This window comes from Pseudochaenichthys georgianus, chromosome 24 (assembly GCF_902827115.2).
Source record: "Pseudochaenichthys georgianus chromosome 24, fPseGeo1.2, whole genome shotgun sequence".
Classification (NCBI taxonomy): domain Eukaryota; kingdom Metazoa; phylum Chordata; class Actinopteri; order Perciformes; family Channichthyidae; genus Pseudochaenichthys; species Pseudochaenichthys georgianus.
In genome coordinates, this window is record NC_047526.1 from 32,309,871 (window position 1) to 32,335,669 (window position 25,799).

The following is a 25,799-nucleotide window of genomic DNA, read 5'->3' on the forward strand; positions in this document are numbered from 1 at the left end:
AGTGTGGACCATGCGCAGATGGCTTTAACATACTGGTTATTTGTCTTTAACATGTCTGGTATCTATTAGGATGGAAAGCGCGCGAATATAGGCCACTCCTATATTCTCTGTGTAGATTTGCGCTGTGCTTCTGTGTATTCCTCAGTGTTGACTGGGTCTCTTCATGATGAAAGTTGTGTAAGATATCTTGTGAACGCTCCCGGCCGTGTGACTCTCAATAAACTTCAGTGGATGATTTAAGCAGATTTCAGTCTTCCATTCTTTCATCACTTTGCTGATCAGAAGTTTCTTTCACAGCCACTAATTATTTTAACGCGATTAACGCATGTGTATGTTTTGTCCTCGGCCGGCCGGTTGTTTCAGAGCGCATGGAGTTTAAAATACCATCGACAAGCTGATGCTGACAGCCCCGCTCCTGCTGCCCGCTTGCAGCAGACCACACTTCCACGCTCACCGGCAGGCACCGACTGTCCATCGGGAGGTCCGGGAGGGTGTGTGTATGTGTGGAGCGAGCGAGCGAGAGAGTCCTTACGTGTATTGTTGTTGTTAGCATCTGGTGCTAGCTAGCTGCACTAACGGATATAAGGAGCTGTTTAAATGAAAACAGAGGAGCGACATTTCGCCACAACTGCGCCGAGCACTTGACTTTATGCAGGAAGCAGACAGCGGGACATTGTATGAAAAGTCATTACACTCAGCACGGATAGTGCGCGTAACATGATTGCAGCGTCCAGGCAGCTCCCGTTCGAGCATATGCCTTGAGTTGCACATAGCTCCAACGATCCATCACACACACACACACACACACACACACACACACACACACACACACACACACACACACACACACACCACACCACACACACACACACACACACACACACACACACACACACACACACCACACACACACCACACACACACCACACACACACATTATTGTATGAGAGAGGTTCCAGGTTGAATTGAGGAGAATATTTGTAATGTTCAGAGGTTGTTGTGTTTAATATTCATGAGAATATCATTGTTGAAATGATAATAAACATTTGCATAAAGCATATTTGTCCACTCATATGTTGATAAGAGTATTAAAAACTTGAAAAATATTCCACTAAGGTACATTTAGAACAGATAACAAATGTGCGATTAATTTGCGATTAATCGCGATTAACTATTTTAATCGACTGACAGCCCTAATATATATATATAAAAACAACAAAATGAAATTATTAAATACGGATAAGGGAACAAATAATATAATAATTGTTGGTATAAAGAAATGTACAGATTATAAGATCAGTTTTTCGTGAATAGTATATTGTAGTATAACCGTAATGGTATGTTGAAGGTGCTCTTCCGAGAGTATCCTCAATCAACCTTCAAATAGCAGCAACAATGGATCACTGAAGGACTAAAGAGAGCGGGCTGCAGAGAGAGGAAGAGCCTGTGTGTTTCAACCGTCCCAAGTAACGAACATTAAGGTAAGACGGGTTTACCATCAGGATATCAAACATTATTCACAATTGTAAATGTATTATCTCTGCCTGGGTGTTGTAGTATTGTTGTCAGTCCCCTCAGGAGAGAAAGCTTCATGTTGTCTCCGTCCATATAGTCAGGTGTCAGCAAAACCAACATGTGGTGTAAAAGCACAAAGAAATAAATTAATCTAAAACTAGATACATTAAAAACATGTGATAATAACAATAATAACATTCAGATCAGAATCAGAATACCTTTATTAGTGCCACAGAGGGGAAATGCACATTGTTACAGCAGAAGAGAGCCAGAGACAGCTTAATGTTACCTGAAGCGTGCACACAAAAGTTTTAAAGATTAAAAAAACTGAAAAACGCCATCATGTGCTTCTTGGTATTGAATATCTTCCTACTCCGTGGAAATGTTACTCACTGCAGTTTATTTAGACTCGGTTTATGAAGAAAACGTGTTATTACCGGGAACTTGAGTGAAAAATAGTCACGTGGGATTAATTGAGTCGGGGTGATTAACGCAAAAATGTCATAATTGAAAACTGTTCTTCGTGTTCTCCGTAGCCGTTCCTCTGACTGTTTCCAAAGAGTTGAGGGACAGAAATTGAACCTCATGCAGGATTACGGGGCTGAACGCACTGCCATTTGTTGAGAAGACGATATTCCCTCATGGACCTGGAAGATAAACAGGGAGAGTACTCTTGTTATATAACCAACGATCACTGAAAACAGATCTCTTAAACAATTAGTAATAAGTTACACAAAAGTTCAATGTGATGTTCAGAGAGATGTTTATATTCCTCCACTTTCCCAGTGGTGGGTTTATTTATTTAAAATATATAATATGTAACATTTCCTTATTCGAATGTCAAAAAATGATTACCCTATGGTTTTTAAACATTATTTTTGAGTTGTGTTCATCCAATACCTGTTCTTTCACACAAGTGAAAAGCTATCATTAGGCTATAAAGGACCTGCATCACAGTCACATGGTTTAACATCACAGCCAATGAGGAGATGAGTTTCTCCGTGATCAGCGTGATGACGTTATTATGAATTTAGCCACGCGTTAGAACCGCCTGTTTAAAGACACTCTTTGAGCTTTATATTATTTAATAGTTAAACATTTATTTTCTTGCTGTTTTTGTGTATATTGAAGGTATTATTATTTAGTGTTGTTATTGAAGTGAGTTAAAGGCATTTTGAAGGCATGTTTGGGCACTGGGTGTGATTGTATATATTGGAGACAGGTGGTGGAGGGAGTAGAGCACTAGTGGGCTCATGGGCTGCGGTCCAATTGTCCGTTTAGTTTAGGAACCTTCCTAACGGAGTGAAATGACCCGGAAGAACCTCAGTGGCCGCCATGATACGAGCTGTTGGAATTCTCTAGATGATAGGAAAGGAGGTTTGAAACTTCCTTTATAACCTCCTTTAGCTTAGGAAACACTGGACCTTCCTTTACGAAAGGAAAGGAGAACATGCTGCCCTAGCAGCCGCAACATTTACCGTGACTCAACATTGTGATGGAGAAATTATATCATGAACGTTACGGTGCTTATTAAGCATTTTACTTGCCAAAGGGCTTTGTTTTGAACGTCCAACACTATGATAATCAAAAGGAGAAATATGAACGCTACTTTTTTACTGAAATTATCAAATAAAGTCAACATTTAATAGTGTTTACTGAGCTGTGTGGGGTTTTCTTAAACTTTAAACATGTTTTAATGGTGGTACACAGTGGTAGATGTTAAGGACTAACACGTTTATAGTAAATACATTGTATTTATTTTAATATCTTTTCATACAATCATCATACGTATTGGGATTCACGTGGATTAATACCTTTGGACTGGAAGGGGACGAGCATAAGTTTCACTTCACTTTTTTATTTCAATTCCAACCTTGATCATGAAGAATATGTTTCTCTGTTGTCCACGTTCACAAAGCATAAAACAACACCATCAGAGCACGGTGCAGAGTCTCTAGATGCGCTTCCAGTAGTCCGCCGTTCTTATTATACATCCATGTAGTCCGCTGTATAGAAAACTGTAGTTTCCCCACAGCAGCAGACGCACACCCCGTGACGTCCACACAGAGGTCGAGGAATAGTGGATAGGAATAGACGATAGCTGATTTTTGGACAATTCGACTGCAACCCTCGTTTTTTACCAGGGTGATACAAGCCACGAGGAAAGCCATAAAAAAGGTCTGAAGGAAAGGAATCGATAGGAAAGCTGCTCATTGTACTTTTGTTAATGATATTGGACCATGAAAATAAATAAATGCACAAACGGAGATTCTTGTCTGAACTTGTATCAGTTTGTAAGATTCAATAACTGGTGCCTCAGCTGCAGGGTTATTTTAAGTTAATTATCTGTTTTATTTCTATATGGTTTCGGCCGCTTCAGACACATATAAACCTCAACATTCAGTGTGGTATTTATTGGATATAAGTGTGTCTAACGTTAACATTTCTTAACATGTTGTTAATCACATTATTTCAGGCGTCAAATCAAATACACATTTGACTTTAAGACGAAGGAACAGGAAGTGTCATTTCAGGGTTTTAGGATGTGTTCCTGTGGTCGCTCGCTGCCACCAGTGTGTGAATAAGAAGCACAACATATAAGGCTGCTGTTATTTTGCAGCTTAAAGAATGAAGATATTGAAGTTACTGTTATTTTGTATATATTGATTGTTGTGTTTTATCTTAATGTGTGCATATGTGTAAATGTGTTGATTGTATATATAGAGGATATACATATTTGTATACATATTTGTATTTTGTATTCTGGATTGTTGCAAACGTTATTTCGATCTCTCTGTCTGTACAAACACACAGAAACATTGATATTAAAGTTGACTTTGAAAGAGAAAGTTGATTGGTCTAATGGTATTTACACAGATTCGATTCAATCACTATATTTCATTTCACTTTTGAAGGGATACTCTACGCATCATTTGTTTGGATCAGACCTAAACGCAGTTCTTGAGCAAAACGTTTAAATCTGTTAAACTGTCACAAGTTTTATCGGTTTATTTTAACAATGTGATCGCATGATTCCTTCAGGGATTACTGCAGATCTGCTGTAAGCTAGCTAACCTTGTCCTTTCAGATATACTGACAAAACACTTAATATGAAACAGACTCTGCCACCAACAGAGACAGCTTTCCAACTTTATAATGTTGACCAACTGTCATTATACTGTTCTATATCTTTATAATATCCACACTTTTTAGTGTCCGCATTTCAGTTCTGTTTTAAGCTTCTTGCAGCGTTTGCTTCTTGCAGCGTTTGCTTCTTGCAGCGTTTGCTTCTTGCAGCGTTTGCTTCTTGCAGCGTTTCATTAATATAGGGCTTTTAGTAAATGCTACCTTTTCTAAATACTGCATGTGTTGTCAAGTTGGTGAAGATGTTTCTTCATTTGCATGTGTTTTGGAACATTTGTGTTTTTATATTGCATTGTATTTGAAGCTTCAGCGCCTTTCTCCTAATGTAAGTGTTTTGGGCCGTTGGAGCAGGTTAGCTCAGGCACAGATTTCATCAAGTGATACATATATAACCAGTGGCGACGGGTCATTAGGGGCAGGTTGGGCACAGCCCCACCTAGTGTCAGCAGAAAGTATTACAAATAATGATTACACAAAGAAAATAAAAATACAATAAAAAAAAAAAATATAAATATATTTAAGATCATGGTTAATCATCTGATTCGTCTGTACATTGCTGTTTTAGTCTGTGTTCTTCTAATTAGTGTCTAGAGTGCCGTTTTGAGCTGTTTAGAGCCATGTGGGACAAAACCCGATCCTGCCCCTCCCTCTCACAGTCTAAGTGAACGGTGCTGTAAAAACTACACTGCGCATGCTCAGAGTATTTTTCTATTTAATGTGTGTGGCAAAAAATAATGACCGTAGGGGCATAGTGCTGCCATCCCCACCATACGTCATCTCACATAATTCAGAATTGATTGGCTGTAAGTACTCACGTGTGCAGTGCTGCGAAACGTCACGTGTAGTTTGAAGAGGAGACGAGAGAGCAGCATATAGCTAACATCACCAGCGATTAAAAGAAGTAAAAAACTGAAAGAAAATGAATGAAGTTGACCATTTACTGGAGCACACATTTGAGACACTTAGTCTCGGAGAGAAACTGGAGGTAAAGCGCCTCGGTGCCCACCATCCACCGGATTTCCAAATGGTCCAGACTGCGGGCAAAGTTAAACGTGGGTTTAACGCTGAGTGGTTTGCTAAAAAAATGGCTAACGGCGAGCATCCAGAAGAATTCCCTCTTTTGCTTTCCTTGCCTGCTTTTTGGTGAAGATCAAGGTACTTGGTCGAGGACAGGTTACAAGGACTTAAAGCATCTTTCGGAGAGGACAATGAAGCATGAGAGCAGCAACAGTCATTTGGAAAATGCCGTAAAATTGGGATTACTTGGAAGGGTGAATGTTGCAGCTCAGATTGACAGCGCCTACAGACGCGGCATTGATTCTCATAATAGGAAGGTGGAAGAAAACAGGTACGTGCTTGGTCGGATCATCACCTGTATTAAACTGTGTGGGAAATGTGAGACAGCACTGCGGGGCCACAACGAGTCGGCGGACTCTCTGAATTCAGGGATATTCAGGTCAATTTTCGAGACAATGTGTGAGGGCGATTCCAGGCTTCAACGGCACTACGAAGCTCAGCTTGTTTTCAAAGGGACATCAAGCACCATACAGAATGAACTCTTGGACTGCATGTATGATGTGTACAGGGAGGAAATAGCCAAGCAAGTGGACAACACATCATTTGTTGCCGTTCAGGCCGACGAGACAACCGATGTCTCCTGTAAATCGCAAATGGTGATTGTGTGCGATACATTATGCCTGACCTCACAGTTACAGAGCGTTTTTTGAGTTTGTGGAAGTAAAGGACAAAACTGGTGTAGGTCTCTCTAACAGCATCAAGGCTGTTCTGGAACCCCTGAAGCTGAAAGAAAAGCTAATCGCTCAGACCTATGACGGGGCAGCCGTCATGAGCGGTAACGTGCGGGGGTAAGACGGTGATGAAGGACCCACGTACCACCAACTGAACCTGACCCTGCAGCACTGTGTTCAGCAAGGATGAGCATCCTGAAGGTGTTTTGCAGATCTAACTGCTTTTTCCACTTTTTTCTCCGGTGCTCCAAAACGTGTTGCAGCTCTTGCAGAGGCAACACAGAGACGCATACCACGGCCACCGGCTGTGAGATGGAACTTTAAAAGCAGAACTGTGGTTTGGGAGACCCGAGAAGCACTACTTCAGTGTATGAGCATATACGCGCAACCAGGATGGGATGCGGTCACCATAAGTGAGGCATACGGCCTGTCAAAGAAACTGCGGGACCGAGCATTTATGCAGCTCCTGGAGTTTTTTTCGTTGCTTATGCCAGAAGTGGATGTTCTATACAACACTCTGCAAAAACGAAGCATCGATGCACCTGGGATCAACAGCGCGCTCTGCCGTTTCAAGGAAAATGTCCAGAAAATGAGGCAGAAAACTGATGCATTGGCCGCCACGCTCATGATGGAACAGACGAGCCAGGCCGACGAGTCAGCAGCACAGCGCCGGTGATGAAGGAGGCTGACACAGTCATCTCACAGGTGGAACAGAGGTTCTCACAGAGTGACCATTTGATCGCTGCAAAGCTTGTTGACAGCTCATTCTTCCCACAGCATGTCCTGTCATTTCCTACACCTGAGCTTGACTGCGCCGTGAAACTGTGGCCTGCGTTGGGAAACAAGGAGAAGTTGAAGTCTGAGCTGACCACGCTCTACCGCCACAGTGAGCTTCACACTGGAAACACTGCCCTGTCTCTGTTGAAATCCATTCACGAGAACAACTTACGTTTGCTGAGTTATTTTGGTCAAAATAATAGTAACAACTCCGATGACGACATCCGAGTCAGAGAGGAACTTTTCCACCCTCAAAAGGATAAAGACTTTCACTCGCAACACCATGGGACAGCCGCGACTTAACGCATTGGCCATGCTTTCAATTGAAAGCCAGTTGATCCAGCAACTACAGGACTTCATCCCCAAAGTGATAACTCATTCTGTCAGAGGAAGGACCGCCGTGCCGCTTTTCTTTCAAGTGAGCCTTCAGCTTTGGTAAGTTCATTTATGTCATATATTTTGTTGATCTTCTGTGTTTTGCCTCTGCTGGATCGATTGATATTGTGACCTCGGTGATGAGTGTTGTGTTTTCCTTATATTTACAGTCTATGGTGTTTTAATGCTAAAGCATCACGGTTGTTGTTATTGTTAAGAATTGCTTTGTGATGGTGACCTTTACTCCATGTATTAAGGTGCATTACTATGACATCCCCACGCTGTGTACGTAAATGTATGCGCTCAGAGTGTTGCTCCGTGTGTCTTTAGTATGAAATTTGACACTCCCCCCCCTCTCTCTCTCTCCTCCCGTGCCCCTCTCTCTCTCTCCTCCCCCTCTCTCTCTCTCCCCCCCTCTCTCTCTCCCCCCTCTCTAATCTGTCTCTCCCCCTCTCTCTCTCTTATCCTCCCCCCTCTCTCTGCCCTCCCCCCTCTCTCTCTCTCCCCCCCCACCTCTCTCTGCCCCCCCAGTTGTGTACACATAGAAACGCCACTGTATATTACCTATGATTTGATTGCATGTACGATAGTTGGATATATCTGGAGGATATGGGTTCAATACTCACATTTCTTCTGTTTCTTGGCTTTCATTGTCTAGTCATCGATCCTGCAGAGATGAACACAATCCAACAGTTATAGATAGAGTTAAAATAAGTGTTTGTTCTTTGAGTTAGTGAGCTTCACAGTCAGAGTGATCCAATGCTTTACATCACATCATATCTTCTCTGCAAACACTACGACTGACTGTCCACAGCGCTCAGCTGCAAGAGAGAATTAACTAGGCATTAGTCCAGGAACTAAAAAACGTCATAGGAAAAACAAACAGACTACCTTTTTAACTGTAACATCCCATGTGTCTGTTAAGGAGTTGCAGCAGACTGAAATGTGGCTTTGCATTGTCAGCTTGTATTATCTTGCTTGATAATAATGAAAGTAAAGAACCGCGAGATGAAGAAAAGGAGGAACTGCAGATAAACGGTAACATCACTGATGTGTTGTGCTAAGCTAGGCTACGGCTGGAAGGTGGAACTGGAGAGATTCCCCAGTGAGAGGAACACATCCACCTCCCTGTGTTTGATACAATCCTGCTGAACCAGCAGAGAGTCGACCCCTTACTGACCTGAGAGCCTCCAGTCTGCAGTCTGGACTCTCCTGAAGATCTCTCAGCAGCTTCACCTCCTGAACCCTGCAGATTGTTGCCTCTCAGGTTCAGCTCTCTCAGATGGAGGGGTTGGACTTCAGAGCTGAGGCCAGAGCAGCACAGCTGATCTCTGACAACCTGCAGAGCTGCAGGCTGAATAAAGAACACATGATCACATGTCAGTTTAAACCATTCAGTCAGTATGAGCATCTTTTAGCTTCATACAAATGTTGGAAGAAGCAATACTGAATATATTTGTATGTTTGATTGGAAAATACTTATTAATTTTACTAATTTGTCTTTTATATAATGTAGTAATATAAAACTTGACGGAGGGTTCAGCGTGAAATATGCAGAGTATAATTCTTATTGTATATTTACATTAAAGCTGAATATTACTCTGCCACGGTCAATGAACTAAACCACAGAAGAAGAAAATAGCCTTCAGCATTAAGATGCTCAGTGAGGAGCAGGGTCATATCAGCCTGATGTCTGCAGCTCAGAGTCAACACAACTCTCACATATTCATCTCAGCACAGAAGGAAACGATGGAGAACTGACCTGAGAGCCTCCAGTCTGCAGTCTGGACTCTCCAGATGATCACTCAGCAGCTTCACGACTGAATCCTGCAGAGCGTTGCTACTCAGGTGCAGATCTCTCAGATGGGAAGGGTTGGACTTCAGAGCTGAGATCAGAGCAGCACAGCTGATCTCTGACAACCTGCAGCTCCTCAGTCTGAATAAAGAACACATGATGCAAGTTTAGAAAACAATGTTCCTATTGAAATAATGAAAGTTCTAATAATCTGATTATAGCTGGAGAAGTAGAGAATGTAGAAGTTTATAAAGTGGACACTCCCGACAGGTTAAACACAGTAAGTTCCAGAAAGAGAACAGAGCTCTGATTGATATGAAAGACAACGTGCTTCACCTTCAATACAAAGTGGTGACTTCACATCTGAAGCTCTGCTCCTTCGACACTAACTCGTGATGTGCAGCCAGACAGATACAAGCCCACAGAAACTGATTCAACTCAAGATCACAGAGTTCACAAAGATCACAAAGATGTCAGGAAGAATTTTGAAGAAATTTGATCAAAAATAAATAGAGAATATTTATTTTAGGAATAGTGGAGACATAGATCACAGCATCTTCAGTTTAAACCATTCAGTCAGTTTGAGCATCTTGTAGCTTAATACAAATGTTAGAAACAGCAGAAACTGAACATATTTCTTAGTGTTTGATAGTTTTAATAGAAATATTTAATTATTGTATTCATGTGTTTATAATGTCATTTATAAAAACATGATGGAGAATATAAGATGAATTCAGGTTTTTGAGAGGTTCAGAGTGAATTATGCAGAGTATGATTTGTCTTTAACATTGCTCTGCCACGGTCAATGAACTAAACCACAGAAGAAGAAAATAGCCTTCAGCATTAAGATGCTCAGTGAGGATCAGGATCATATCAGCCTGATGTCTGCAGCTCAGAGTCAACACAACTCTCACATATTCATCTCAGCACAGAAGGAAACGATGGAGAACTGACCTGAGAGCCTCCAGTCTGCAGTCTGGACTCTCCAGAAGATCACTCAGCAGCTTCACGACTGAATCCTGCAGAGCGTTCTGACTCAGGTCCAGCTCTCTCAGATGGGAAGGGTTGGACTTCAGAGCTGAGATCAGAGCAGCCCAGCTGATCTCTGACAACCTGCAGCTCCTCAGTCTGAATAAAGAACACATGATGCAAGTTTAGAAAACAATGTTCCTATTGAAATAATGAAAGTTCTAATAATCTGATTATAGCTGGAGAAGTAGAGAATGTAGAAGTTTATAAAGTGGACACTCCCGACAGGTTAAACACAGTAAGTTCCAGAAAGAGAACAGAGCTCTGATTGATATGAAAGACAACGTGCTTCACCTTCAATACAAAGTGGTGACTTCACATCTGAAGCTCTGCTCCTTCTACACTAACTCGTGATGTGCAGCCAGACAGATACAAGCCCACAGAAACTGATCCAACTCAAGATCACAGAGTTCACAAAGATCACAAAGATGTCAGGATGAATTTTAAAGAAATGATCAAAATAAATAGAGAATATTTATTTTAGGAATAGTGGAGACATAGATCACAGCATCTTCAGTTTAAACTATTCAGTCAGTTTGAGCATCTTGTAGCTTAATACAAATGTTAGAAACAGCAGAAACTGAACATATTTGTTAGTGTTTGATAGTTTGAATAGAAATATTTAATTATTGTATTCATGTGTTTATAATGTCATTTATAAAAAAAACAGTCAGTATGAGCATTTTTTAGCTTCATAAAAATGTTGGAAGAAGCAAATACTGAATATATTTTTAGTGTTTGATTGGAAATACTAATTTTACTCATTTGTCTTTTATATAATGTAGTAAAATAAAACTTGACGGAGGTTCAGCGTGAAATATACAGTATAATTCTTATTGTAATATTTACATTTAAAGCTGAATATTACTCTGCCACGGTCAATGAACTAAACCACAGAAGAAGAAAATAGCCTTCAGCATTAAGATGCTCAGTGAGGATCAGGGTCATATCAGCCTGATGTCTGCAGCTCAGAGTCAACACAACTCTCACATATTCATCTCAGCACAGAAGGAAAAGATGGAGAACTGACCCGAGAGCCTCCAGTCTGCAGTCTGGACTCTCCAGAAGATCACTCAGCAGCTTCACGACTGAATCCTGCAGAGCGTTCTCACTCAGGTCCAGATCTCTCAGATGGGAAGGGTTGGACTTCAGAGCTGAGATCAGAGCAGCACAGCTGATCTCTGACAACCCGCAGTTCCACAGTCTGAATAAAGAACACATGATGCAAGTTTAGAAAACAATGTTCCTATTGAAATAATGAAAGTTCTAATAATCTGATTATAGCTGGAGAAGTAGAGAATGTAGAAGTTTATAAAGTGGACACTCCCGACAGGTTAAACACAGTAAGTTCCAGAAAGAGAACAGAGCTCTGATTGATATGAAAGACAACGTGCTTCACCTTCAATACAAAGTGGTGACTTCACATCTGAAGCTCTGCTCCTTCTACACTAACTCGTGATGTGCAGCCAGACAGATACAAGCCCACAGAAACTGATTCAACTCAAGACCACAGAGTTCACAAAGATCACAAAGATGTCAGGAAGAATTTTAAAGAAATGATCAAAATAAATAGAGAATATTTATTTTAGGAATAGTGGAGACATAGATCACAGCATCTTCAGTTTAAACTATTCAGTCAGTTTGAGCATCTTGTAGCTTAATACAAATGTTAGAAACAGCAGAAACTGAACATATTTGTTAGTGTTTGATAGTTTGAATAGAAATATTTAATTATTGTATTCATGTGTTTATAATGTCATTTATAAAAAAAACAGTCAGTATGAGCATTTTTTAGCTTCATAAAAATGTTGGAAGAAGCAAATACTGAATATATTTGTAGTGTTTGATTGGAAATACTAATTTTACTCATTTGTCTTTTATATAATGTAGTAAAATAAAACTTGACGGAGGTTCAGCGTGAAATATGCAGAGTATAATTCTTATTGTAATATTTACATTTAAAGCTGAATATTACTCTGCCACGGTCAATGAACTAAACCACAGAAGAAGAAAATAGAATTCAGCATTAAGATGCTCAGTGAGGATCAGGGTCATATCAGCCTGATGTCTGCAGCTCAGAGTCAACACAACTCTCACATATTCATCTCAGCACAGAAGGAAAAGATGGAGAACTGACCTGAGAGCCTCCAGTCTGCAGTCTGGACTCTCCAGAAGATCACTCAGCAGCTTCACGACTGAATCCTGCAGAGCGTTGTAACTCAGGTCCAGATCTCTCAGATGGGAAGGGTTGGACTTCAGAGCTGAGATCAGAGCAGCACAGCTGATCTCTGACAACCTGCAGCGCCACAGTCTGAATAAAGAACACATGATGCAAGTTTAGAAAACAATGTTCCTATTGAAATAATGAAAGTTCTAATAATCTGATTATAGCTGGAGAAGTAGAGAATGTAGAAGTTTATAAAGTGGACACTCCCGACAGGTTAAACACAGTAAGTTCCAGAAAGAGAACAGAGCTCTGATTGATATTAAAGACAACGTGCTCCACCTTCAATACAAAGTGGTGACTTCACATCTGAAGCTCTGCTCCTTCTACACTAACTCGTGATGTGCAGCCAGACAGATACAAGCCCACAGAAACTGATTCAACTCAAGATCACAGAGTTCACAAAGCAGCAGCACCAGAGACTGAATAAATAACACACAATGTAAGTTCAGAGAACAATGGTCCTGCTTGAGGTAGTTCAAAGTTTCATCATCTTTTCAGACCTGGAGAGGGTTCAGAGGTCAATGTCAGAAATGATGTAGATACTTTTATAAATGTAATATATAAAAGTATCTGTGATAATGCATCAGAACAACCTCCTTCATCTCCCTCACAGCTCATCAGTGCTGACAGCATCTTCACTGAGGCATGGAGCGCAGTGAGAGTCTGTGGAAGCTCCAGCACTGTCCGTCACACATCTACTTTCTCTGCTTTCTGCTAGTCTTGTTAAATATTCAGCAATTTAGAAAGAAATGTGAACTTATTAAAATATCTTTGTACTCAGGCAAATCATGGAATTATAAATATATCAGTTATAAATACTGTACAAAACCACATGAACTGCAGCCAGTGATCTGACCTCAGAGCCTTCAGTCTGCAGTTTGGACTCTTCAGTCCAGAACTCAGCTGCTCCGCCTCCTCTGAATCCAGCGGAATGACTTCCAGATCCAGCTCTCTCAGATTGGAGGCCACGACTTCCCAGTCTAAGAATCCACTGTCAGGAATTCTGTTATAACACATATTACAGAATGTGTTAATATAAAAAAAGGGGAAACAATATATTGACTTCATGCATTTGAGGAAAAACATTTTGAATATCACGATCTGATCACCACTGGATGGCTGAGTGTGATCTGATCCCATGTCTGTCCCCTCTTTGCTAGCTACCTTCTAGACTAGAGTCAACATCAATCAGATATTACTCTGTGTCTAATTTAACGAGAAAGAAACTGCAATCATTTCATAATAACTTTACTCCATTTAATGACATAATACAATGATTCTGTATGTTGTGATCACGTGTTGCTGTGATAAAACATCCTTCATGTCTTTTTGACAAGGACAATGAAGAGAAGAAAAAACTGTACAATTTTGAAATTATTAGAATAATTGTTTTAATTCAATTTTGCTCTCACAGAATGTGAAACAGCAAAAAGTTGTATCGTGTTTATTTGAAAGGCTAAAATCCTTATCTACTCTAATCTATAAAGTTAATCACATCTGGACTCACACAGCCGTCCTGCAGTTCCTCTCAGCTGGAGTCCGTCTCCGTCGTCTCTCCTGTGATGTTTCGTACTTCTCCAACTCATCCAGACCCTCCTCTGACATCTCCAGCTTGGAGGCCAGAGCTGAGCAGCGTTCCACAAAGAGTCTCTTCTCTGATCTGTTCTCTGACTTCAGGAACTCTGTGATCTCCTGAAGTACTGAGTGGTCGTTCATCTCTGTCAGACAGTGGAAGATGTTGAGGCTCCTCTCGGGAGAGACGTCATCACTTCTCATCTCCTTCAGGTTGCTGATGGCTCTCTGGATGGTTTCTGGACGTGTGTCTGTGCGACCCAGCAGGCCTCCTAAGAGTCTCTGGTTGGACTCCAGAGAGAGGCCGTGGAGGAAGCGGACAAACAGGTCCAGGTGGCCATTTTTACTTTTGAGTGATTTCATCATGGCGCTCTTTAGGAAGACATCCAGGGATGGGTAATCCTGATCACTGCTAAACATGTTGTTATAGTCTCCCTGCAGGAAGTCCTTCAGCACCGCTGTGTCTCTGTTGGTGTGACAGTGCAGCATGTAGACTGCAGCCAGACACTCCTGAATGCTCAGATGAACAAAGCAGTATACTGTTTTCTTGAAGATCACACTCTCTCTTTTGAAGATCTCTGTACACACTCCTGAGTGCACCAAGGCCTCTGTGACGTCAAGACCACTGCGCTCCAGGTCTTCTTGGTAGAACATGATGTCTCCTTTCTCCAGATGTTCAAACGCCAGCCTCCCCAGCTTCAGAAGAAGCTCCCCGTCAGCCTCCGTCAGCTGCTGTGGACTCGTCTCATGTCCCTCTTCATACTTCTGCTTCTTCCTCTTGGTCTGGACCAGCAGGAAGTGTGAGTACATGTCAGTGAGGGTCTTGGGCAGCTCTCCTCTCTGGTCTGTAGTCAACATGCGGTCCAGAACTGCAGCAGTGATCCAGCAGAAGACTGGGATCTGACACATGATGTGGAGGCTCCTGGAGCTCTTGATGTGAGAGATGATTCTGCTGGACCATTCTTCATCACTCGATCTCCTCCTGAAGTACACCTCCTTCTGGGCGTCAGTGAAGCCTCGTACTTCTGTTACCCTGTCGACACACTGAGGAGGGATCTGATTGGCCGCTGCAGGTCTGGAAGTTACCCAGACGAGAGCCGAGGGAAGCAGCTTCCCCCTGATGAGGTTTGTCAGCAGCACGTCGACTGAGGACTGCTGAGAGACATCAGACACAACCTCATTGTTTCTGAAGTCCAGAGAAAGTCTGCTTTCATCCAGACCGTCAAAGATGAGCAGCACTTTACAGACAGCCAGCTGCTCTGCTGTGACCTCCTGTAAGGTCGGATGGAAATCATGGAGCAGCCTGAGAAGACTGTACTGCTCACCTTTGATCAGGTTCAGCTCCCTGAAGGAGAGCGGGATCACCAGACTGACATCTTGGTTCTCCAAACCCTCGGCCCAGTCCAGAGTGAACTTCTGCACTGAGAAGGTTTTTCCAACTCCAGCGACTCCGTTGGTCAGGACCGCTCTGATGGGAGTCTGCTGGTCAGGTGAGGCTTTGAAGATGTCCTGGCACTTGATTGGAGTGTAATGGACGGTATTCTTCTTGTAAGCTGCCTCAAGCTGGCTCACCTCATGTTGGGTGTTAACCTCTTTACTCTGTCCTTGTGTGATGTAGAGCTCAGTGAAGATCCTGTTGAGGCTGGTTTCACTTTTATCAGTTCCTTCAGTCACTTGTTCACATCTGCCCCTCAGACTGAGCCTATGTTCATCTAAAACCTCCTGCAGACCACGTTCTGCAGAAAGAGAAGGACACGTGAGAATAATGAAAATGTTTTAAATGAACTTATATTATGTACAACACAACAGGAAGAATCCTGTTTTCAGGCATGAAGACACCAGGAGACAGAGGTTAAGACTTACTTTGTACTGTTCTGGTCTGACTGGCTGTCTGCAGTCCAGCTCTGGTTCTGGATCTTTCTCCACACTGGGGACAGGAGGAGTCTCCTGATGGAGGTCGCTGCTCCCAGTATGAGGTGATGCACTGTCTGCAGAACCAGTGTCCACAGCTGGTAGAGACTGGATCCTTCAGGACGTCCTGACACAGAGCACAGCTGGACAGCTGCTCCTCCACAGGAACATGACCTGTCCTCTTCCGTCTGTGGAGATGAACACATCCTTTAGAGCACATTACGGTGACTGATTGTTTAAGTTCTTTATCTGTAGATGATATTTCATCCTGATAACTGTTCCCAAGTGGTAGATATTTAGTTATTCATATCATTATGAACCAAAACGCCCTTCTGTCTGTAGCATCATCGCCTACAGCATGTTCACTGTACCTCACAAGTTGTACTACGGCGAAATTAAACTGGTTTATGTAATAACTACATAATGATTCCAATTTGTAAAAGCAGTTAACACTTTGTCAGGTCTGTCCACAACATGGAAAGCAAATCACTTTACAAATGCTAGTTAATGAATAGGGATTAGATTGAGTGGAGTGAGACTTAGCTGACATTGTGGCTGCTCCATTAACAGTCAAACTAACATCAATGGTTGATACACATACATGTTTAACTTCAATTCAATATGAAGTACTGTAGAACTGTAGGTGCCGATATTTTATACTGAGCTCTACTGAATTGCTATACTATGGGCTACTGCACTCATGTCATTATTAAAGAAAAGTGTAAAATGATCAGATGGCCTATATATAGATGTATACAGTATATATCTCTCTCTCTCTCTTTCTCTCTCTCTCTCTCTCTATATATATATATATATATATGTATATATGTGTTTGTCAGGTCAGTTCACAGTAGAAACAGACTCTTACTTTGTGCCTGCGGGTCCAGGTTCATTACTGAACCATATAGGTTCACCTTTGGACCGGTCACTCTTCAGAGACTGACAGCTGGAGAACGGAGACTCTTCTCCCCGTCTGTGGAAACAACGAATGTTTAAAACACATCAATAGTTCTTGTAAAAAGCAGCGTTTGATTTCAGTTTTGATTTTCTTTCCCCTTTTAAAGATTTTCGTTTTTACTCTAAACTTTATGTCTTAACAATTGGGTTTTTGGGTTTCTGTTCTGTTGTTGTCTTTGAGTGAAAAGTTCTACATGTTCCAAGTTAATTTACTTAACCAAACACAAAGTCCTACATGTCGAGTGTGAGAATGATTTCACTGTTGCAGTTTATGTACTACCGCTGATGATACCAAGGAGAACAGCGTCACAGGCGTGCAAAGTGTGGACCCAAAAGCACGGATGCAGACACAGCTTTGAAGCACAAAAGAGTCTTTACTTGAGTTACTGATAAAAGACACAATAATGCTGTGATTCCAAAAACACAGGATCAGCAGATCCAGAAAAGACATACAATAAATATCTACACTAAAGCTTACCTATCAATAACTAGAAAAATACTTAATAACTACTACCTGATCTTACCTTACTATAACTATGAACGTTGACTATTACTTTAACTGGACGATGATTTACGAAAACGCTGGAGAGCTCGGCACAACACACAAGACAATCTGGCAACGAGACGGTGAATAGCTGGGCCTACATATACTGACATCACCAGAGGCCTGTACTACGAAGCTGGTTCAACCTAACCTGGATATGTTTGAGTTAGCCGGTTGGCCTAATCCAAAACATACGCGCTCTCGCTAAACTGTCCTACGACGCTGGTTATCAAGTGGATCGCTCAAGCCAGCCGTGTCCTATGTAGTTAGGTGCGCGTTCACATGAAAGGGGTGGTATCTGGAGCATTCGACCAATCACAAACATGGAGAAGCGTATGAAGAAGTTAAACTTTAAACATCCATGACTTAAAGAGCCTGTGACAGCATCCCAACAACTGTTGTGCAATGAAATATTGGGCTACTAGTAATCTCAAACCGTCAGTTTAAAAAAGAAAAAGCGATACCGTTCCGTTAAATATCAATAATTTCGAACATCGCGGCGAAATTCCTTCGACTCATTTTGAAGTTTTGGGGGAAGCCGGAAGTGACGTCAGTGCGGGAATGCTTCGAGAGCCAAACACGGACAAAGTGTGTTGTCATGCGTAGAAATGGTGAATTACTGAGTTTAGGCACGTTAATAACGTTGTAATGAAGTTGACTACAGTATATTCATATTTGTCAGTGCTTTCATGTCAATTCGGCGACATAAACATAGATGATCGTGGTGAAGATGATGATTACATTAGGATTAAAAATCGGGAGTGAGAGCTGCTGAATTTCCTCCCGTCGGATGTGATATAAAAACAAATCGATTATTTTTGTAGTAGTAAACTCAAGTGGATGAAACTACATTTATTAGTGCTTTCATGTCAATTCGGCGAACATATGATACATTAAATGATCGTGAGGATGATGATTAAAAATCGTTTGTTTGAGCCGGTCTACATTTCCTGATGAGAAAACAAACCGATGCTTTTTGTAGTTGTAGTACACCAACAACGTGGATTAAACGTGTGTTTTTTTTACCACAATGTTGGGGAAATTAATGGATAAAATGCACGGATTATTATTATTATTATTCCCACTCCGATCGGGACACTAGGTCCACCGAAGTATTATTTAACACATTATGTTGACGAAACACTCGAGACAAATGTAAATAAAGTCAGATCCACTCGTGTTTTAGACGTGAACGCGCTCTCAGCTGGAGAGAGAAACCCTGGCTTGATTTACCGAGTTGATAACCAGCGTCGTAGGACCACTTAGCGAGATCTCGTTTGTTAGTTTGTTGTTGTTAGTTTGTTTGTTACTCAAACATATCCAGGGTCTGTTGAACTGGCTTCGTAGTACAGGGCACAGGTGGCTAGCAGCGCTAAGGTCAAAGACACAGACATTATATTTGTATTTTACCAGGATGCAGTGACACAAATATTTACATATTTTTTACATTTACTATCTAGCACCCGCCGCCCCTGACATCCCCCACTCCCCCCGTTGACATTTTACTAGCGGTACCGAAGTGGGCCGGTCGAGAGTCCCGGGATGATTTTTGGTCCCATATTGACGCACCTCATTCCTAAACTTCTAACAAACAGATACAACATAAACCGATCCTTCAGCCTCATATGAGCTCTCAGACACGTTCAAAATTAAACTGTCATCGCTGTCTGAGCTCGCTGCTGGGATCCTGAATGGTGCAGCTGGAGCGCTGTGCCCGCAATGACGTCACCCATCATTTGGCGGGATTTGAAGAATCCGCGAGAAGATCCAGAAAATTGTCAACATTGAAGGCAGATTAATGGTTATCAAAGTACAAATATCCAAAATCAGTTCAGTAACGGTTTTCAAGGGGACAATATGTACTCAAATTGATGGGTTTGGATGATGGGGGAAAACCGTGTCACAGGCTCTTTAAACACTTGATCCAGGATCAAAGCCACATCGCTGCAGCTGCAAGGTGAATACAGCTGGTAACAGAACAAGTGTTTGAATGCTAACAGGTTTATGATATCACTGCCCCGTCTAAAACACGATCTGACTTTAATTACATTTGACTCGAGTGTTTAGTCAACTTAATGTGTTGCTTAAATAAAATAATACTTATGCATGCAGTATGTGACACTGAGTGTTGCACAGTCAGATACGGCTCAGCTGACTCAGATAAGGAGAGATATGATACATTATGATGTGATATGATGTGATATGAATGATAATGGGACACATCGACGTCTGCACTCACAGTGCCGCTGACTGTAGGCTACGTAATGTACTCTGATCCGGTTACTTATGTTGTGGCCGATATTTAAGTGCTTTCTTAACGCTAATGTTATAATAGTCAGATTGCTCTGAAGATGGAGGTGATATTCTATTCATGTTCACGTTCACACAGTCGGTGATTTTTGCCGGCCGTCTTTCCTGCAACGGCAGTTTTTCTGTATTTCCTTTCTCCTGTAATATGACTTGATCGCTTTAAACTCCGCACACTGAGCTCTGATTGGTCAGCAGGCAGTGCTTTCACTGAGTTGAGCTCTAGCCTGCAACCTAACCTGCTCCCGACCAGGGGGGTATACTACGAAGCAGGATTTTCGTTTAGCAAGATAACTTCTGGGATTTCCGGTACTACGAAGCTGGTTCACTTTTTAGCGGGCTAGATCTCCATGGTGACTTATCCTGGAACCTAGCCTGTGCTCCGATGCCGGATAGGTTCCGGGATAAGAGATCAACTCAGCGAAAGCACCACGCCTGCTGACCAATCAGAGCTCAGTGTGCGGTGGAAATACAGTTTTTAACTGCCGTTGCAGGAAAGACGGCCGGCCAAAATCACCGACTGTGTGAACGTGAAAATGAATAGAACATCACCTCCAACTTCAGAGCAATCTGACTATTATAACTAGCCTACACTATTATGTTAAGAAAGCTTAATTAAATATCTGCCACACCATAAGTAACCGGATCAAAGTAACATTACGTTGCCGACAGTCTGTGGCACTGTGAGTGCAGACGTCGATATGTCCCATTATCATTCATATCACACGTTGTAGGACAGTTTAGCGAGAGCGGCTTCGTTTTGGATTAAGTCAACCGGATAACTCAAAACATATCCAGGATAGGTTGAACTAGATTCGTAGTATACCCCCCTGGTTAGCCATTCAGCATAAGTTACCATGGAGATCTAGCCTGCTAAAAAGAGAACCAGCTTGGTAGGACCGGAAACCCCGAGTTTTCCCTGAAGTTAGCCGGCTAAGCGAAAATCCTGCTTCGTAGTATAACCCCCTGGTGCAGACAATAATGACGTGACAAACAATCACCGGGGTGGGAAACAGACCAACATATGAGGAAGACAGACTATCAAAATAAAACCCGGAACTAAACATATAACATGAAGTTGACTAAAACTGAAACTTGACAAACATTTAACAAAGTTGACGACGCACAACAAACAGCAAGATTCAATTAAACTTCTTGAGTGTACTTTAATGCGTTTCTTTACTGTAATCTACTACGATTATTTACAGCACTGTGTTTCTCTACTGTAACTGTAATACTCTGACAGAATATGTGGATAAAGGCCCTGTCACACTGTCCCGAAATTGACACCCGATGGACACACGATAAAGGAAATGTTCAAATTCGGCTCTGATCGTAGCAACATCGGGCCGTTCGTGAGGGCATCTTAAGCCATCGTATGACCGCCGGTGGAGTTTCTCAGGCTCCGGCAGCAACTTCGTGAGCGGCAACTTTGTAAGGCACTCGTGAGGGCATCTTGTCAAATCGTGTCATCTTCGTGTTATCATCGGTGCATTCACCCTCACTCTGATCGGGGCGAATGCCCGATGGCACTGATGATAACAAGATGCCCTCACGATGGCCTTACGAAGGGCAAAATTGACACACGAATTCAACACGAAAATGAACCTTCGCAAGGTCCTTCGGCAATTTTTTGGCATGCCAAAGATTTTGCCACCGCTCACGAAGTTGCTGCCGGAGCCTGAGAGACTCCACCGGCCGTCATACGATGGCTTAAGATGCCCTCACGAATGGCCCGATGTTGCTACGATCACAGCCGAATTTGAACATTATTTTGAAGGAGAGTTGACAGGAAGTTGTTGTTGCTATGGAAACAACATTACGGAGAAAACGTAATATTTTCTACATATAAAGACGGAGAAAGTAAAGAACAAAGTCTGAAGATATCAGTACAGTATCATAGTACTGTAACATAATTGTTTTTGGTACTTTCATTGCAGTTGTATGTCTTAAATGTAATTTAAATGTTGCCTTCGTGTGTGGTTCGGGCCATCTTCGTGCGAAATTCACAATTCCATATTCGTGTGTCCATCGGGTGTCAACTTCGGGACAGTGTGACAGGGCCTTACGCAATGCTTGTTTATGATTGGTCCACGTGATGTCGTAGTAACAATATGCGTCATCAGCCAGACAGACATAACTCTACAGTAGAAGTTTACTGTATTCTACTGTACTGTAATCTACTCACTCGTATAATTATAACATTATATTTTAAATTGTCAGATAGCATTCTAACTAAATCCTCTTCAGGTCTGATCACTGTTGAAACAGACTCTGGTCCGCCTAAAACAGGTGGTCTCGGAGCGCTTGCTCGTGAACTCTGGAGCGGTTCATCGCTGGTGTGAACGCAGTACTAGTGTTAATTTCGTCAGCTATTTTTTAATTTAGTTTTAGTCTTAGTCCTGTGTTAAATTTCCTTTTTAGTTTTAGTCATATTTAGTCACCTTCATCCTGTTTTTATTTAGTCAAGTTTTAGTCGACTAAAAGTCTGAGCATTTTAGTCTTATTTTAGTCAAAGAAACTAATTATTTTAGTCTACTTTTTGTCAATGAAAACTGTTGAGTCTTTTTTAGTCATCAGATTATATAGAACATTTCAGTCAAACTAGTCTAGCCAAAACCAATAATTTGTCATTTTAGTATATAAATAAATAAGATTATATCTTGTCCTTATTTGATGAAAAACACAGGTTGAATGATTAAGAAAGCAGCTTTGCAGAGAGTATCTGGTCAGGTTTGTGGTGTTTGTACCAGCTGTGTTATGGCCACATTGCTTCCCTTCTGATAAAACAATGCATTCGCTTTTTTTCTCCGCCTCATTGTAGCGAAAATGGGCCCAAATATCACATCGTTTCTTTCTCCCAAGCAGTGGTGGCTTTAGACTTTTTCGTTGTCAGTCATTTTGACGGACAGGATCGTAACATTTCCGTCATAATCCATTATTATCCGTCGAGTGCACAATGTATCACTCACTCGCGCTGACGGGGGGTATTCGGTTAACGCGACCACTAAGCCCTGTTGTTGCCATTTTATTTTCTGTTAAATAAGGTTAGTTAGACCATGAGTTAGACCCGAGTCTTCCTGACAGTTCATATTATTGTGCCGCTGCCCGGTGTAATTCAAATCTCCCGCCGCGCGCAGCACAGAAACAGCTGCTGCTCTGCCGCAGAACCGGAAATGGAACTGCTGGTAGAAAAACTGACTATCAGAGATTTAACGTTATCTTTGATAATATTTCGTCTCCTCATTTTTCGTCAACGAAAGTAAAGAGATATTTTGTCATAGTTTTTATTTAGTAAACTCCATTTTCGTCTCGTCACTTTTCGTCAACGATATTGCATGATGATTTCGTTACAGTTATTGTTTACTGCCGTCGGTGCCGTCTCGTCATCGTCTCGTTTTCGTCATGGAAAAAAAGGTCGTTGACGAACATATTTCGTCATAGTTTTAGTCAACGAAATTAACACTACGCAGTACGCACCAAAACACAGGAAGCGTAGTATTTACGAGTCACAAGAACGCGGATGTCTTCAAAAATCTTTAGCGAAAGACTGAAGCAGAATGAAGTGTTGAACGGCGTCGTGTAAAGAAAAAATGCTCCGTCAACTATACATAAAAGTCAGAGCCACCTGTCGTCGATGAAACCTCCTTCTGACTGCTGAACGTCTCTCATTATACGTTATAATGTTTTTTAACGCACGTCGTCTGATTGTATAATCATATGCGCCGTCCGCTAGAGTCTGTTGATATGCTCTCCAGATTAGATAGATAGAGAGATGGATAGATGGATAGATGGATAGATAGATAGAATATAGATGTGGAAATACAAATTTCTAGGAACAATTATAATGCAGGATATTATTGTGCAAGAAATTGATTATTCTAGTGGTTCCCAACCTGGGGGGTTGGAGCACTATTGCAGGGGAAGAAGTTGTAAACAAACATTGTTTGCTCGTAAAATCAATAGAATTGACACATTTTTTAACACAACCGGCAGTTAAAATAAAAGTGGCCTTTCAGCTATAATGCCCACATCAACAAAGTATGATGAGGCATACATCTCCATTGACATCTAACGTGTTTGGTGCGGAGATCTCTCTCTCTCTCTCGTCTGTGTTGGGGGCGGGGCATCTCGCTCACAGACTCGCTGCAGCACCGTGCGCACAGAGATCTGCTGGAGGAGAAGTGACAATCTAATCTACAGAGCTCGATGTGGTCAATGCTCGTTTGCCATAAGTATTTTCACGGAAACACGAACAATCTGTCCATCAGCTGGCCAAAAGGCATCATATTCATACGGAGAAATGCACCGTTTTCAACTTCCTTAACTCTGAGTTCTGTTGCCCCAATTACGTGTAAGGTGGGAGAAGTACTCAGATCAAGCACTTAAGTAAAAGTAGTATACTGCAGGGTAGCTTGTGAATTTACTCCAGGTGTAACTAACGTCTGATCATTCTTCCACATCTGTAAAGTAACTAAAGTTAAAGTCAGGGGCGGACTGGCCATTGGGAATACCGGGAGTTTCCCCGCACATTTGTAAGTGTTCCGGCCACTCCCTTTTTTTTTTTGCTTACCTAAATCCTACCGGCCCACATTTGTAACGGCCCGTCCACACAGCGGCGTGCGTTGACGCTTGCCGGCGAGCGTGTCTGACACTCGACCAACAACCAATCACATGAATCTCCCGCCCCGGACACACAAGCAGCGGTTTGATTGGCTAGAGCTTGTACTGGCATATGATTCGATTGGCTGACGTTTCTGCCGAGGCGTCAAAAGTTGAACATTGCTCAACTTTTGCAGCGAGCCATGCCAGCAACGCGTCGCTTCCCACGATGCAGTTCGGTTAAAATTGACGTCATCCTGCTATCTTCTCCATGCAGTCAGTCAAAATGAATGAATGAATGGGCGTTTCTTTGACTATTTATCGGAAAATATAGGCGTTACGTGAAGCCCGCAAAAGCTGCACCACATTTCGAGTCGATTGTGATTTATAAAGGGAAACCGGCGTAGGAAGTGCTGTACGCATTTTCCTCGCCGGTACGCAATGTTTGGTGAATTGGAACATTTCTGTAACTATTTTTTGGATTTCCACTACGTAAACAACCTTCCCACCTGAATCCTACGCACGGCGTTATAAATGAGGCGCCAGGCCCGTCGCAGCTGTCACTGCACAGTGAACGATCAGGAGTGAGTGACTGAGAGACCTAGCTGGCAGTTGCTTACAGATGGATAAACAAGCTCCAAGGCGTAAAGGCGTTTTTGTATAGTTTGTGTATACAGTATACAGTATTGTAGCGAGCCCTGGGTTCAGAGGGAGGGGCTTGCATAGGGGAGGGGGAGGAGGGCGGGGTTTGGCAGGGTGTACCCGTAGGATGGAAAAGGTGGAAGTTACGTCTGACTTAGAGGTCGAGTGGCTGTGGAGAAGAACGTGTTGCCCACATTCTGTTACTGAGTTTAGGCTAGTTAGCTAGCAGGTTTATTGTTTTGGGTGCAGTCACTTTTGCCTCCACTTGCTGTTCAAATAAATGTTGAAAGAAAAAGTAAATCTGTTTACAGTTCTGTTTTATGAAGAAGAAGAAGAAGAAGAAGAAGAAGAAGAAGAAGAAGAAGAAGAAGAAGAAGAAGAAGAAGAAGAAGAAGAAGAAGAAGAAGAAGAAGAAGAAGAAGAAGAAGAAGAAGAACCCCTCTTTAATGGTCACACATGCAGAGCACACACAGTGAAATGTGTTCTCTGCATTTAACCCATCCTAGTACCAGGAGTCTAGTACTAGGATCAGTGGGCAGCTATTGTACAGCACCCGGGGAGCAATGGGAGTGAGGGGGGAAGGGGGATGTCCGGTGCCTTGCTCAAGGGCACCACGGCAGGGCAGGAGGTGAACTGGGACCTCTCCAAGTAGAA

At 42.1% G+C, this 25,799-nt stretch overlaps 1 pseudogene; it reads right to left on the reverse strand.

Moving 5' to 3' along the window:
- Positions 1 to 1,718: 1,718 nt before the first annotated feature.
- LOC117439563 (NLR family CARD domain-containing protein 3-like) overlaps positions 1,719 to 25,799 on the reverse strand; it is a 36,441-nt pseudogene continuing 12,360 nt past the window's right edge.